This window comes from Amphiura filiformis, chromosome 9 (assembly GCF_039555335.1).
Source record: "Amphiura filiformis chromosome 9, Afil_fr2py, whole genome shotgun sequence".
In the NCBI taxonomy this organism is placed as follows: Eukaryota; Metazoa; Echinodermata; class Ophiuroidea; order Amphilepidida; family Amphiuridae; genus Amphiura; species Amphiura filiformis.
The window spans coordinates 14,616,221-14,629,905 of NC_092636.1; the positions used below are offsets into that span (position 1 = coordinate 14,616,221).

At 40.2% G+C, this 13,685-nt stretch overlaps 1 protein-coding gene across 10 annotated transcripts in view; it reads right to left on the reverse strand.

The window, feature by feature from the left end:
• The window catches only part of LOC140160672 (rho GTPase-activating protein 26-like), a 136,717-nt gene that overhangs the window by 121,809 nt on the left and 1,223 nt on the right, over positions 1 to 13,685 (reverse strand). The window lies entirely within an intron of this gene.

Consider the following 13,685-nt stretch of genomic DNA (forward strand, 5'->3'; position numbering starts at 1 on the left):
CAAATTCAAAACTTTTTCATTTTAAGGACTTATATGAGACAAAAAATATGTTGAATGATTCGTTAAACGTTGTGTGTTACTGTTTATGAGCTTTCTGTGTCACTTTTTAATATTTGAGTGACTATATGTGAGTTTTTGCCAGTTTTTGCCATTTTTGCCGGTTTAAACCAGGCAAAAACTGGCAAAAACAGTTTTTGCCAGGTTTTTGCCACTTTGCCGGCAAAAACAGGTTTTTGCCGGCAAAAACCGAACCCTGCTAAAATCTGAATTTTAATGATTTTTACTTTCCTCCGGATGAGCAAATCCCTGAATGGGCCTTTAACCCTAACCCTGCCCAATCCAACAGAATCCAACAAAATGTAAAACACTGTAAAATGTTGTTAGATTCTGTTAGATTTAGCATTGTGGGGTCTATAAATAAGTCTTGTTGGATTTTGTTGGATTGAGCAGGGTTCTACTAAGTTAACTGATGGATTTTGTTGGAAACAGCATGTATGCACTTTACAACCATAGATAGAATTTGTTAGAATTTGTTAGATTTAGCAGTCTGGGCAGAGTATTGTAGAGATGGATTCTGTTGGATTTAGCAGTCATCATCATCATCATCATCAGTCGGCTGCGGAGCAGGCGACTACAAGCTTTCTCATACTGTCATAAATTTGGTTGGATATTGTTGGATTTAGCATTTGAACAACATTGCACTTAACACTCATAGGTGTGATAGGTTTTGTTATATTTTGTTGGATTTAGCAGTCATAACTGGATTAGATTTTGTTGGATAGCATTTGTTCTTGTATTTTCTATATATTTTGTTGAAGTTAGCAGGGATATTTATAATAAGCATTTACTAACAAGTCAGGGCCTGGATTAGCATAACAGTTTGTTAACATTATACCATAATATAACGGAAAGTTGTAGGCTTAAATTTCTGGCTCAGATATTACAATGCAAACTGAAACATAAAGAATCAAAATTTTACATAGTTGGGAATCAACCCATATCATCAATGCCAGTAAGATACCGTACAACAAAGTTTGAAAAGATAGGAATCCCCTCCCCCCCCACAAAAAAAAAAGTTATACCAAAATAGCCTAACATTTTTGACCCCCCCCCCCCATGAACAAAAAAGTTTTACCAAGCTGCCAAACATTTTTGTGAAACCCAAAAGAGATGAGGCTGAAAGCTTAGCCAGGCATACTTGTAACAAAATGCTCCCCAATTAAAAGATATAAGCTGAAAAGCCGCTGAGATCCTGCAAAAAGTTAAAAAGAATAATATAATACCCCACCCGCCAAGAGTGTAAGGCTGAGAAGCCGCCCAAAGATGCGGAACAAAATGCCTCAAATGTAAGAGTGTAAAGCCAGGCAAAACTGCACAAAATGTTTAGGCGGGGGGGTAGGCCCATAAAAGATTAAGCTGAAGCAGCAAGGGCATCTTGCTGCAAGGTAGACATTTTGCTGCAAGAAGTAAAAAAATGTGTAAAATCATCATATCTTTGGTCTCAAAAATCACAAAAATGGCTCAAAAGAGATTTTACACATCACATCTTTGGTCTCAAAAATCACAAAAATGGCTCAAAAGAGTTAAGGCTGAGAAGCCAGGGAATCTACTCCCCACACAAAGTTTTTAAGCTGAAAAGCACAGAAAATATTTCAATACTACATGCATCATAAAGGATGAAAAGCTGGGCAAATCTCTCACGATCAGTGCAAAGTTTAGTCTCAGCAAATAGAAGCAATTTTTTCCCTTCCCACCCATCCCCCCTCCCCCTCCCTTTTTTTTTTTTTTAATGTTTAGGCTAGGCCCTTAAAAGAAGAGAAGCTGGATCAGCAAGGGCATCTTGCTGCAAGGCAGACGTTTTGCAGCAAGTAAAAAAAAAAAGTTGGTGAGGCTGAAGATTCGCCCATCCGTTGTGGGCAAATCATTCAGAAAGCAGCAGGCTGACTGGTTCAAAGGGGTTCCTCAAAGTAGTAAGGAACGGCTACAGATGTAGAATGTAGCAGTCTCAGACTGGTCCTCGTCAGTAGCGGCTTGAGCTGTAAAAAGAGAGTAGAAACACAGTGTAAGCATATAAAATTATATTCATTTTAGGATTAGGGTTAATTTAGGTTTGGGTTAATCTGATTGGGGTTAATTACAGTTAGGGTTATACACATGTGCACCACCACCACCACCACCACCACCATGTATCATAGACCAACATTTACCACCACTTCCAGAACCCATGTATTGACACTGATACTGAAGGCAACTCACTATCAACGAAGGCCGTGATAGTCCAAGAAGCAGGTTTGGCACAGATTTTGATTGCAAATCTTGCATCCATAGCGAGTGGTAGGTATGTTGCCAGAAATGTTGCGCCAGTCGTTGGATCGGCACCAGCTACACTGCCTTGCATGCTTTCTCTGCAAGTTGACCCACCGGCAATCTGGAGCTGCATGTTGTGGAAGCGGTAAAGGATTGGCCTGTGGTGGTTCAAATCCACCTGTGCGGTCAGTATGACCTCTTATGAGTTGCTCCGCAACTTTCATCACAAACTCTGAATGTGTCAGGTTTTTACTGATGTCATCAACAGCCCCGCTGTCGTCAGTGGCTGCTGCCTTGCCACGTTTAGGTGGATTGTGCATCTTGTAGCATATCCAGGCGTTGACCATGCAGACATCTATCAAGTAGTAGAAGATCTGGCGCCACCATAGCTTAGCCTTCCGGGCACAGGTATAATAGCTCCGGAGTTGGTCAGCGCGGTCAACACCTGCCATGGACTTGATGTAGTCAATGGCCTGTTTTGGCGCCTTGATCTCCTTTTCTTCTCGCTCCCTCATTCCATCATCTTTGACCTTTCGTATGACGTGGTCGTCTTTCTTGTTTCTGTAGCCCTGGTGGGCGGAGCTAAGAATCTCCACGCTTCTGGAGTCCTTCCAGTAGGCACACGTCAGCTGTGAATGCTGACGTGTGTAAAAGGTTCCACGGTCACATTTACCGAGCCGCTTGATCTTGGGTGAAGCTGCTTTGAAATCTTCTGGCAGACCTGAGCTATTACTTTTTACAGTTCCTGTCAGGTATGTTTCGTTAGCCAGAAGATCGTTAGCCAAATTCACGGATGTGTATAATTTATCCGTGAAGAGATGATGGAAGCGGAACAGAAAAGGGCGCATGACGGTCATGGCAATGTCCTTCATCGTTGATGGCTTACCACCATTGAATGGGTGGGTAATGAAATTTGCCGTATAGCCAGTGATGGAATCAGCCAGTGCGTACAGTTTAAACCCAGATCTAATTGGTTTCAGCGGCATAAAAACTTCCTGGTTGTGGCTCTAAAGCCTCGGTACTTAACCATTGCCTCGTCGATGGTAACGTTGTGACCGAGGTTGAAGTTTTTTTGGGAGTTCAATATTACTTCCTCCCACACCGGCATCACTGGCCCAAGCTGTTTCTGGAGGTCTTTCTTTTCCACCGCTGGCTTGTCGGTCTGATCTGGGCGGGAAGTGGTTCCACATCTGGGTCATTACCATGAAGAAAACTGGACAGTGTGTCAAACCTGTGACGGGACATGGTGCTTGCAATCAGATTATTGCGATACCCTAGATGTTTGGACCAGTAATCCTGGTAGTAGGGTATCCGCACCAGTCCCATCACCAGGTGTATCCCAATCCATGCCTTTATTTCTTCCACAGAGGTTTGGACATGTTGTCCTGCTGTCTTCATTGCCTTGTTGGTCCATTTGGCAATGCTGCTGATGATGGTTATGGACATAAACATTAGGAAATAGTCCATGGGTTCTGGAAGCTTCTGGAATGTTGGTCCATGTGGTGTTGCACCTTTGAAAGGCTGCACACTTACATCTTCTAAACTTCTGCACCAGCCGAACTTGTCCGGTCGATAATAATCTTGCCCTGGTTTTGGTGGGTCTGGGTCATCGTCGGAATCGGCTTCCACTGGGGCTGCCTTCCGGCGTCTGACTGGAGGAGCATCTTGTGGAACCTCTGGTGGAACCTCTCCATCACCATCTTCATCGACATTCTCAGCACTGGTACAAGGCTGGAATTCAGGGTCCACATCATCCTCGTACTCCTCCTCATACTCCTCATCATCATCATCATCCTCGTCCTCCAGTCTTCATCAGAATCATCATCGTCGTCTTCACTGACACTAGGTGTCGACTCTCCCTCTATGTCGTAGAGCCCAACACGGTTTTCAGGGCGGGCGGCCTCTACCCTCTCCGTCTCCCTTCTACGCATTGCCTCACGGGCACTTTGTCTTTTCGCCTCCTGCAGATTTCTCTTCTCTTCTGCTTTCTGATGCTGCACGAAGAGTTTGCTTTTCTTTGTTGCTACAAGGCTCTTCCCCTTCTTCTTACTTGGCCTCTCGTCACTCTCTCCACCAATCTTGTCATCACTCTTGCTTGCTGCCGAAGTTTTCTTTGGTCTTTTTGTCACTTTTCCGGCTTTCACTTTGGATGTCTTCAGGCCATTCTCTTTTGTCTTCTTTCCTTTCTTTCCTTTCTTCTTCTCTTCTATCTCCTTGCTGCTTCCGGTCTTCTTCTTTTTAACCATTTTCTCCTCTTCTCCTCTCTCCACACTCCTCTTGCTTGTTTTTGCCATGATGTCTCTATGAACACTTAGGGCCGATCTGAGAAATGTTTGCCCTTCTTTAGTGCTGAGGGATTGTTGTAATGCTCTAACCTCTCTCAGGGAGCTCATTATTTCAGGGTAGATTTCTGATGAAATGGGGGGAATAGACACAAAAATATGAACAAAAAATTAGAAAAGCCCTTTACTGTAATGGAACAGCCCAATAAACTTTTGATTTATACTTTTCAAGTGGCAATTTAGCATGACAAAGAAAGTAGTGGTCAAATGTCATAAAAGAGCTTAAAAGGATATTTGTCTTTGTTCTTATGATCTTCACTGTAAACATTTATTAGAGTGGCAATTTAGCATGACTAAGAAATTAGTGGACAAATGTCATAAAAGAAGTTAAAAGGGTTTTGAATTTGTTCTCATGATCTTCTCTGTAAACATTTATTAGAATAATAACACTTCAGTTAATTTGGGAAATATTCAAGCCTATTTGCTTTCACATCACGATAGACAAAAATAGTTGGTTATTTTCTCCAGTAGATTCATCTGTTTACTGATTTAAATCAAGGAAAAAAAACATAAAATTGTCTCTTGCTCATGTTTGGTTATATAAAATAAAATATTCACCTTTATTGTAAAGCAGCAATCCAAGGAAGTCCACCAAAGTCCTTATCTTCAAGTCTTCACACCAGTTGATTAGGGCAATATAAACTTTGGTTTTAAGTTCAATGTCAATGTCGATGTCCAGCTATGATCAGGAGTGGTAATAATAATTTCTATATCTATTCTATATCTATATCTATAATCTGTGATTAAAAGCTAAAAGAATAAAAACCTAGAAATATGCTCAAAAGGGCATTGAACTGTGTGCATCTTTGAGCACTCAAAAATTAGGCAGGTTGGATGATCTTTTAGTGATCAATAATCAATGATCATAAAAGGTCATTCAACCCTCTTAACTTTTGAGAAAGATACACATAAAGTTCAATGCCCTGGTAAGCATATGATACCAGAAACTTGTGGGTAAGGAAAATAATATACGTCCATGGATAACTCCAGGCCCTTAGCTTTAGTCTAAGAATTACTTTTGGCACACTGAATTTGTTTAAAAATTTAAAAAGTTTTTCTTTGAAGTTAAATTTGTTTAGCCGTATTGGTCTATGCATAGGTCCAGGGATTGATCAAGAAAGCTCCCCTGATCAAAAAATCTCCCCTGACGACAAAGCATGAATAATGCTCGGACCTGCAATGCCTAGTTTGCGACACTAGGCCAGAGAGGTGGTGGAAAATTCGTCCAAACCAGGGTTGGCAAAGCAGTATGCCAAAATCTAATATAAAATGCATGGCCTAAAAAGCAGTATGCCAAAATAGATAAAATGCATGGCCTAAAAATTCTGCATAATAAAGCTTTCCCAAAGCTAATATACAGCCAAAAATATCTGTATAATGATATATATATATATATATTCTACTTTCCTCAACCTGGCTTTTGAGAGACACCACCTCTCTTATAATATGCGACTCTTCAATCCCGCCGATCAGTTGGCTACTTTTCACTCTCCTGCGCATGTTTTTCTTAACTGTTGCGTCAATGGGACTTCAGGGAAAACGCTTCTAGAATCGAGTGCAGACTTTTGCAATTCGAATTTGGTCCAAAATTACCAAACTCTCTCTGGGAAAAGTCACCTAGTTCAGGGAAAAAGCCCCATGACAAGCCAACAAAATTTGTGGTGCAGGAGAATGACCCTCTTCCTTATATTGCATCCATCCTGCAGAACTTTGGTAGTTTGGCAACCCTTTGATGGGATTTTGTACCCCGTGTTTTCCCCAGGCCAAAACAATAAAGTGTTGGGTTAAGTGCAGATTGGCAATGAACAAAAAGCAATTTGATAAATATGTGAAAACATTGCTTATTTCCTTTTAACTTTGCGGTATAATGTTAACATACTGTTATGCTAATCCAGACCCTGACTTGTTGTAAGTAAATGCTTATTATCCCTGCTAACTTTGACAAAATATATTTAGAAAATACAAGAACAAAATAATACAAAATACAACCAAATTTAAACCAGAAATGGTCGCTTTCCGAGCCTTTACTTCCGAGAAAATACTTTTGGACCCTGCAGAATCTAACAAAATCCAACAAATTTGACACTTTGGAACACTGCAGAATCTAACAAAATCTAACACATTGTTTCCCCCTTTAAACAACCTGCTAAATCCAACAGGATCCAACACGTTGGATTTTGTTAGATATAGAATGTCTGCTACCACAACTATGTGTGTTGGATCTTGTTAGATTTAGCATGGCAGCATTCTCAGAAATCTGATGGATTTTGTTAGAATTAGCAGTGTGTACGTAAAATAAATATTGTTGGATTTTGTTGGATACAGCAGTCTATTAGAAAGAACCATGGTACTTTCTTGTAAGTTATAACTTCTATATCCAACACAATCCATGTGCTGGATTGTGTTGGATTCAGCAGTGTGCTGTTAACTATTTTGTTGGATTCTGTTAGATACAGAAGTGCAGTCTAAAAGTTTGCTTGGGGTGTTAGGGTTAAGGTTAAACAAAATCTGTTATGGCTTTGTCAGCTCAAAAAATATATTATCATCTTACACGTAAGAAAACATGCATATCAATCAAAAAAATTTTTTTTTTTTTTTTTTTTAAAGTGTAAAATGACCATTTTAGCTTATTTTGTCACCTTCAGTCAGCTCCTATTGTTAAATTTGTTTACCGATGCTTGGTAACAAATTTGATTGATAAACAATAGCTTGTCACCTGTCATGCATAACACAACTATCGCTATAAAACATACTATAAAGATGTCAGCCTCATGCAATTATACTGATCATCAGTTGCAAGCTCGACCCAAGATGCACTTTCGGCCTCAAAGACACTGCCCTATTGTAATGTAGCCAGAAAAAACCCGACCGGCCAGGTCAATATTTTTTGAGGCCTGTGATTGGTTGGGTGGGAGTGGGGCACCCAGGGGGGGAAAAAGGGGGAGTCGGTGGGGGAACATCCCCCACAGATCATTTTAAGGAATACATGGGAACAGCAAAGAGTCCTTAAAACCGGGCCTTAAAATGACTAAAAATGAGATAAGAAATTTACAAATTGGGATAAAAATTTGTCTTTTCGACCTATCCCTCACACTAAAATCCTGGCAATAACGGGCTGTGCTGGAGTTTGATTGACAGAATCGTTTCGGGTAGGCCTATTACATTCATGTTTTATATACCACGAACGGCCGACGGACTTGCGTTTCAAGATGTAGGCCTATTTGTTTGTAGGGCTCTGTTTAGTTAGTTCGTTGGGGTGGGTGTTTCATGTTTATTTTGTTTGTTTTAGCAGAGAAAATGGGGACATCTAAAGGCTGTGCAATAATTATGAGCCATGGGAGGGTAAAATTAGGGGTGGGGGATAAGAAATTCGAGCCGAAAGGGGATGGGAAGCAATTTTCGGCTGGCCGAGAGGAGGGGCAAGTGAATTTTGGCACACATTCTTGGGGCTTTTTGGAACACATTCTTGGGGCGCCTTTTAATAAAACACTCTAATAATGCTTAGGAAAACCGTGCGGAAAAGCTTAAATATGCAAATTTTCACGCTCTTTCATAACATGTATAAAGACCATTTAAAGTTTGTAAATTGACATCCCAAAAATTTGGCATGTGCAAGGAGGGGGGGAACCAATTTTTTGGCGGGCCGCGAGGGGGGGGAGCAAGCGATTTTTGGCGGGGGGGGCGACTTTTGGTCTCATTTTTCCAACAAATTACTCTTATCATAGAGTGTATTCTGCATGTACATTATTACCCCCCCCCATGTGGGCCCCTCCCACATACCCGAAGAGGAGGAGGGGTCAAATATTTGATGAATTATTGTTTTTATATTGCGAATTTTAAAATGAAAATTCCTTAGAACCCTGACTGGATGACTCGGCTAGATAATGGTACTCATGAGGACTTGAGGTGGGGTGGGGGAGGTTGGGTGGGGGTGAGTGAGTGTGTGTATGTATTTCTCTTGGGATATAGGCCTACTTCAAGTCCCAATTTGTAGCGACACTCTGTATGTTTAACATACCGAATTTTACAAATTACTCTTATATATCATACAATGTATTCTTCATGCATTAGTACCCGGTGTGGGCCCTCCCACATCCCGATGGGGGGGACAATTTGATGAATCATTGTTTTTATATTATGCATTATAGGCCTATACATATGTACTATCAATTTCAGTCATGTAGGCCATGTTTAATATTATATTGGGTCAAAAAAACTTTGAAGAATGTCTCTCATGTACAAAAGTATAGGAAACTGAACATTTAAAACCACTTTTTTAGGAGTGAAGGAATGATTTTTTTTTTCAAAAAGTCTAAAACACTCAGGTTTTTATGTCAAAAATGGTCTCTTTTGGGGTGCTAAATCTGCTAAAATGTTTGTCGTCTTGAAATTTTAACCAAAAGCACACTGGACGTGAAGGCCCAGGATGGGGTGCCGGTAGGTGTGGTGGAGTGGGGGAAGCAGTGGATACCAATTTTCTGCTTCAATTCCACATCAGCCATATTGGTCATGTAATAAAACCAAAAACATTTTTATAAGAGTGTCTCTTGTGCATAAAAGTATAGGAAACTCGAAACTTTAAAGCATGTTTTCTGGAAGAAGGAAGCACTTGTTATTAAAAGTGTAGAAGTTTCCTGTGGTGCGAAATGTGCAGAAACCATCTGGCTTACCCCCACCAGGGCTCTTGAGCGGGCCCCCGCACTCCCCGGATGCTGGGCGAGAGCTCCACTCGCTACGCTCGCTACGATTTGCAAGTTCAGGATTTTTGGGGGTCTGTCTGTGCATCTCTGAATTTTGTAACAATCCCAAAAGTTGAGGGGTCTCATTTTTTTTCAACATCACCTTAATTGTTGGACTGGGATTGACAAGGCAGTAGGCCTATATAAGCGCCTGAGTATTTAGGTCCATTTTAATATCATTAAACTTTTGCTCCATTCGATGCGAATTTGTTCCAGCAAAATCATTTTGATAGTAGGTCATCAAGAAACAGGTTTTGCAATTTGAGGCCCTGCACTGGTACCCCCCCCCCTCCGTTTTCGGGGCTCACATCCCCCTCAGACACCCTCCCGATGGTCGCGCGATTCCTGAATCCGCCACTGCCCTCTCGGCCTACTAAAAATTTCATGCTTTTTTTTTGCCATGCGGGGGTATTGTTTGTCATAAAGGCCATTAAAATTTGTCTCCATATTAGGCATATTTCACAACCCATTAGGTATAGGCCTATTAGGCCTAGTTTTCATGTGTTTTTTTTTCTCATGCATTACTTTTATGTAGTACGGGCTGTGAAGTTTTCTTTGGAAGGGGGGTCCCAAATTTACAAAAAGTCAGCGCCAATAAAATTGCGCCCCCCCCCTTCCCGGACACCACCGATAGGCCTACACCTTACCCCTAAGCTCCCCTAAACAGGCTAAAATTGTATTGAAATCGGTTCTTTTAAATAAAATAAACACACTATCTGTAGTCATCTTGTGACTCAGATTCTCTACATTTTGTCATTAAAATTGTATGACCCCCTATTTTTCTTTCCAAAATGTACGACCCCCCCAGTATATTTGGGACCCCCGAAGAAAATGCCAGCCAATTAATATTTTTTAAGATTGGTTTTAGGCCTATTGCAGGCCCTATGGATTAATTATATATTTTCTGCGAGAAAGAGAGAGAGAGAAAATAGAGGGGAAAGCAAGAGGGACTGAAGGAGAGTGGGAGAGGAAGAAAATGGCAAAGAAAATTGGACACAGTTGTTTGACATAGCGGGTCAAATTGAAATAAGGCCGAGTTTGTAATAGATACGAGTTGTCACAGGGCACACAACGTGAGTGACCTTGTGACCTCTTCAGAAATCAACACACCTGCAACACACGTTATACACGCTGAAATGCTGAATTCAAATCAAGTGTCCGAAGGATAAATAATTTGAAATTTTGGCATCTTTGGACCAAATTGGTAAGAAGTAAGTTACTGATTAGCATGTAACGCTATTCATTAATCGTCATGTCCATTTTGACATCAACAGAATGAAAGATGTTGATGAAAGAGCGATTTTTTAGGCGTGTATTTTATGCAGTGGCCGTAACTCGGTAATTGAAAACCGTCAAAAAATGACAGCGGAGTGTGCCTAAACGCCCAGATATTTCATTTTTGGTGAATCCTAGTAACACTAGCATACCACATATGTTATGGTAAGGTATCATAGAAATAATGTAGCTAAGAATTCTGGCGATAATATCATACACAAAAACAATATTATTGTTACAATTTAAGACAACAAGTGGTACCAGATTCCATGCAAATTTTGTCAATGCTTAAGCTTATAAAATGAAATCAACACAAGCTTTATACAGGCTAAATAGTGACATTATTTTATTGAACTGTTTATTATCTGTAGCCAAATTAAAAGCAAAATCGGGGCATACATCACTAAATTATGGCCTCTGTCACAAAAATCTTCATGCTCATGTGGCGTGAACAAAATTGAAACACTGAAAAAGTACATTTGTGTATGAGCTAGATTTATAAATAATAATTAATAATAATGCTTAGAATGTTAGCTTCGAGATGACCTATGATTTTTAGGTCTCACGATGTTTATTTTCTGGAGAAAAAATTGGTTTAGGTGGCTACGTACAGCCCACATTAGGATGAGAACCATAGAAATTTAGCGTAACCTTAAAGGAGGATTTTGTGAATAAAATTGTGATCCTACATTGTAGCATCCTCTTTTTATGACATTTTTCAGATATCCAAGAAAAAAGCTTACTCCCAACATTTCAGTTGATTCTGATTTTGCGTTTGCGAGTTATGCATAATTATGTGTATTACACTGCTCCGTAGGCCACTGTTGTAATTTCGTTCTGTACCAGAATGATCAAATTTGACGATATTTTTGCTTAACAAATTAATCTGCAAGAAATATTTGATACATAATCATTATGTAGCCAGAGGTTTCCAGTGGTATAAAAATCTCAACTTTTTTTGAAAAAAGTGGGGGGATGAGGCTGTGGAATGCCCTTTTAATACTGCTGAATCATAGACCCTTCTAGGGTCTGTGGCTGAATGCTCCATATAATTTGACAACCACTCCACCAGCAACACAATTTGTCAAAAATTACAAAGTTCTTCATCCCTAACAAAAATGTATACCTGAGCTAATTTCAAGAAATGAATACTTCTCAGCTATTTGCCCTTTGAAGATAAATAAACACACAGTGCCATTTGAATTCATGTGGGATACTACAATGAATGTGATCTCATAACCTTAAAAGTACTGTAGTGTAAAGTCAGTCCTTATTCTGGGCTATTCCAGTTGAAATCCATACACCCATATAGAAGACAATTCCTAAATGCTCTCACACAGAGGGAGGGAAAAGTTCAAATGGAGTCACAAATTTAGGCAAACCCAGATAACATCCACACTCCCTGTCTACAATGTATGTCATGTCTTTCATACTACATGAACACTTATGGATTTCAATTGGAATAGCCCAATGAAAATTTATGTCATTATTGATGGCTTGTGTACAGAGTAATTGAACCTAAAAGATTTTCTGGTTAATGAAATTATTGAATTACTTAGGCCTTTTGCAGGGGCATGTGTGGTGTTGAGCATAGAATATTGACATCATTGTTCCAAAAAAAACCGCCGCTTTGACCAGCCACAGTTATTTGGGTTTTTTTGCCTTACAGAGAACCATTAACCAAAGCATGTTGAAAACGGGTGTGTCATTACTACAAAAAAATACAATCTAGAGAGTGCCAAAAGCCAAAACTGTCCCTATTCACCCCACTCTACAGTATTTATAAAGCTAATTATAAAGGCATACACTACAGTCATGAATATTTTGGCTATGACCTTTTAAACATTTTTTTTTTTTAATCCTGCCCAACTGACCCAATTCTGAAAAAGTTGTGCAGTGAAGGACAAGCAAACAATTTTTTTTGGCCTAACTCTAAGCTTCAAGGGTAAAACTTAAAAGAGTAGGCAAGACAAGTCAAGATTTGAGTCTCTCGTCAAGTCTTGTGATCAAGCTGTACAAAATCAAAAGCACATCTTGAAGTACCTGGTACATGTATACTATTTCATTATTTTCAACCCGAATCATACTCCCTGCTTAATTTCCTGGGCCGATAACTTTTTACCGGGGTCTGTAACTTTTCAGAATTACAGGAATGGCTGACCCTTTTTTTGAGGCATTATATATCACTGACCCCACACCCACCTACCTGCTGGCTGCATGTGTATGTATTGTACCCAGGGGTAGCGCTAGAACTAAACACTCGAGTGTCCGCAGGGACCCCCGAACTTGCAAAAAATTAAAAAGTAGGGGGTCCGGAGTAGAGTTTGGCGAGTCCCAGTTGCACAAATGCAGCATAAATAGTATGTCTGCAATAGCGCTAGATTGAAAAACTGGGGGTCTACAGGGACCCCTTAACTTGCAGAAAATTTAAAAACAGGGGGTCCCAACTCTATTTTGGTGGGTCCGGGACCCCAAAAAGCAACTTAGCGCTACCCTTGATTGTACCCTCAACCAGGGATATCCCCAGTTGGCGACAACCTATAACAATTAAAACATCCAGTGGCAGCGCCATGGGGGGGGGGCATCAGGGGGAAATGACCCCAGTAAAAAACCAAAATTACGAAAATTTCTAATTTTTGCTGCAATTTTGCAAAAAATTGGTTATTTTGCCCTCCCCCACCCTGAAATTCACTTTGCCTCCCACCCTGAAATTCACTTCCCCACCCCCACGAAAAAATTCCTGGCGCCGCCACTGAAAACATCACCAGTTGACAGGCAAAATTTCACTAAGTTTACACAAAAATTGGATCATTTTTGAACAGGGTAACTACATGGATCGAACCCATGGGTTCCTACAGTCACCCATGGAAAACAGGGTACTGAAAAGTAGTACACCATATCCATATGGGCCAAGGGATGGTTTGTTTACATGTATGGCAATCATTCCTTCAGAATAGGCAATACAGATTCCAAACATATAAAACTTACAATGTACCTCATATGTGTACAGTACATCCATATC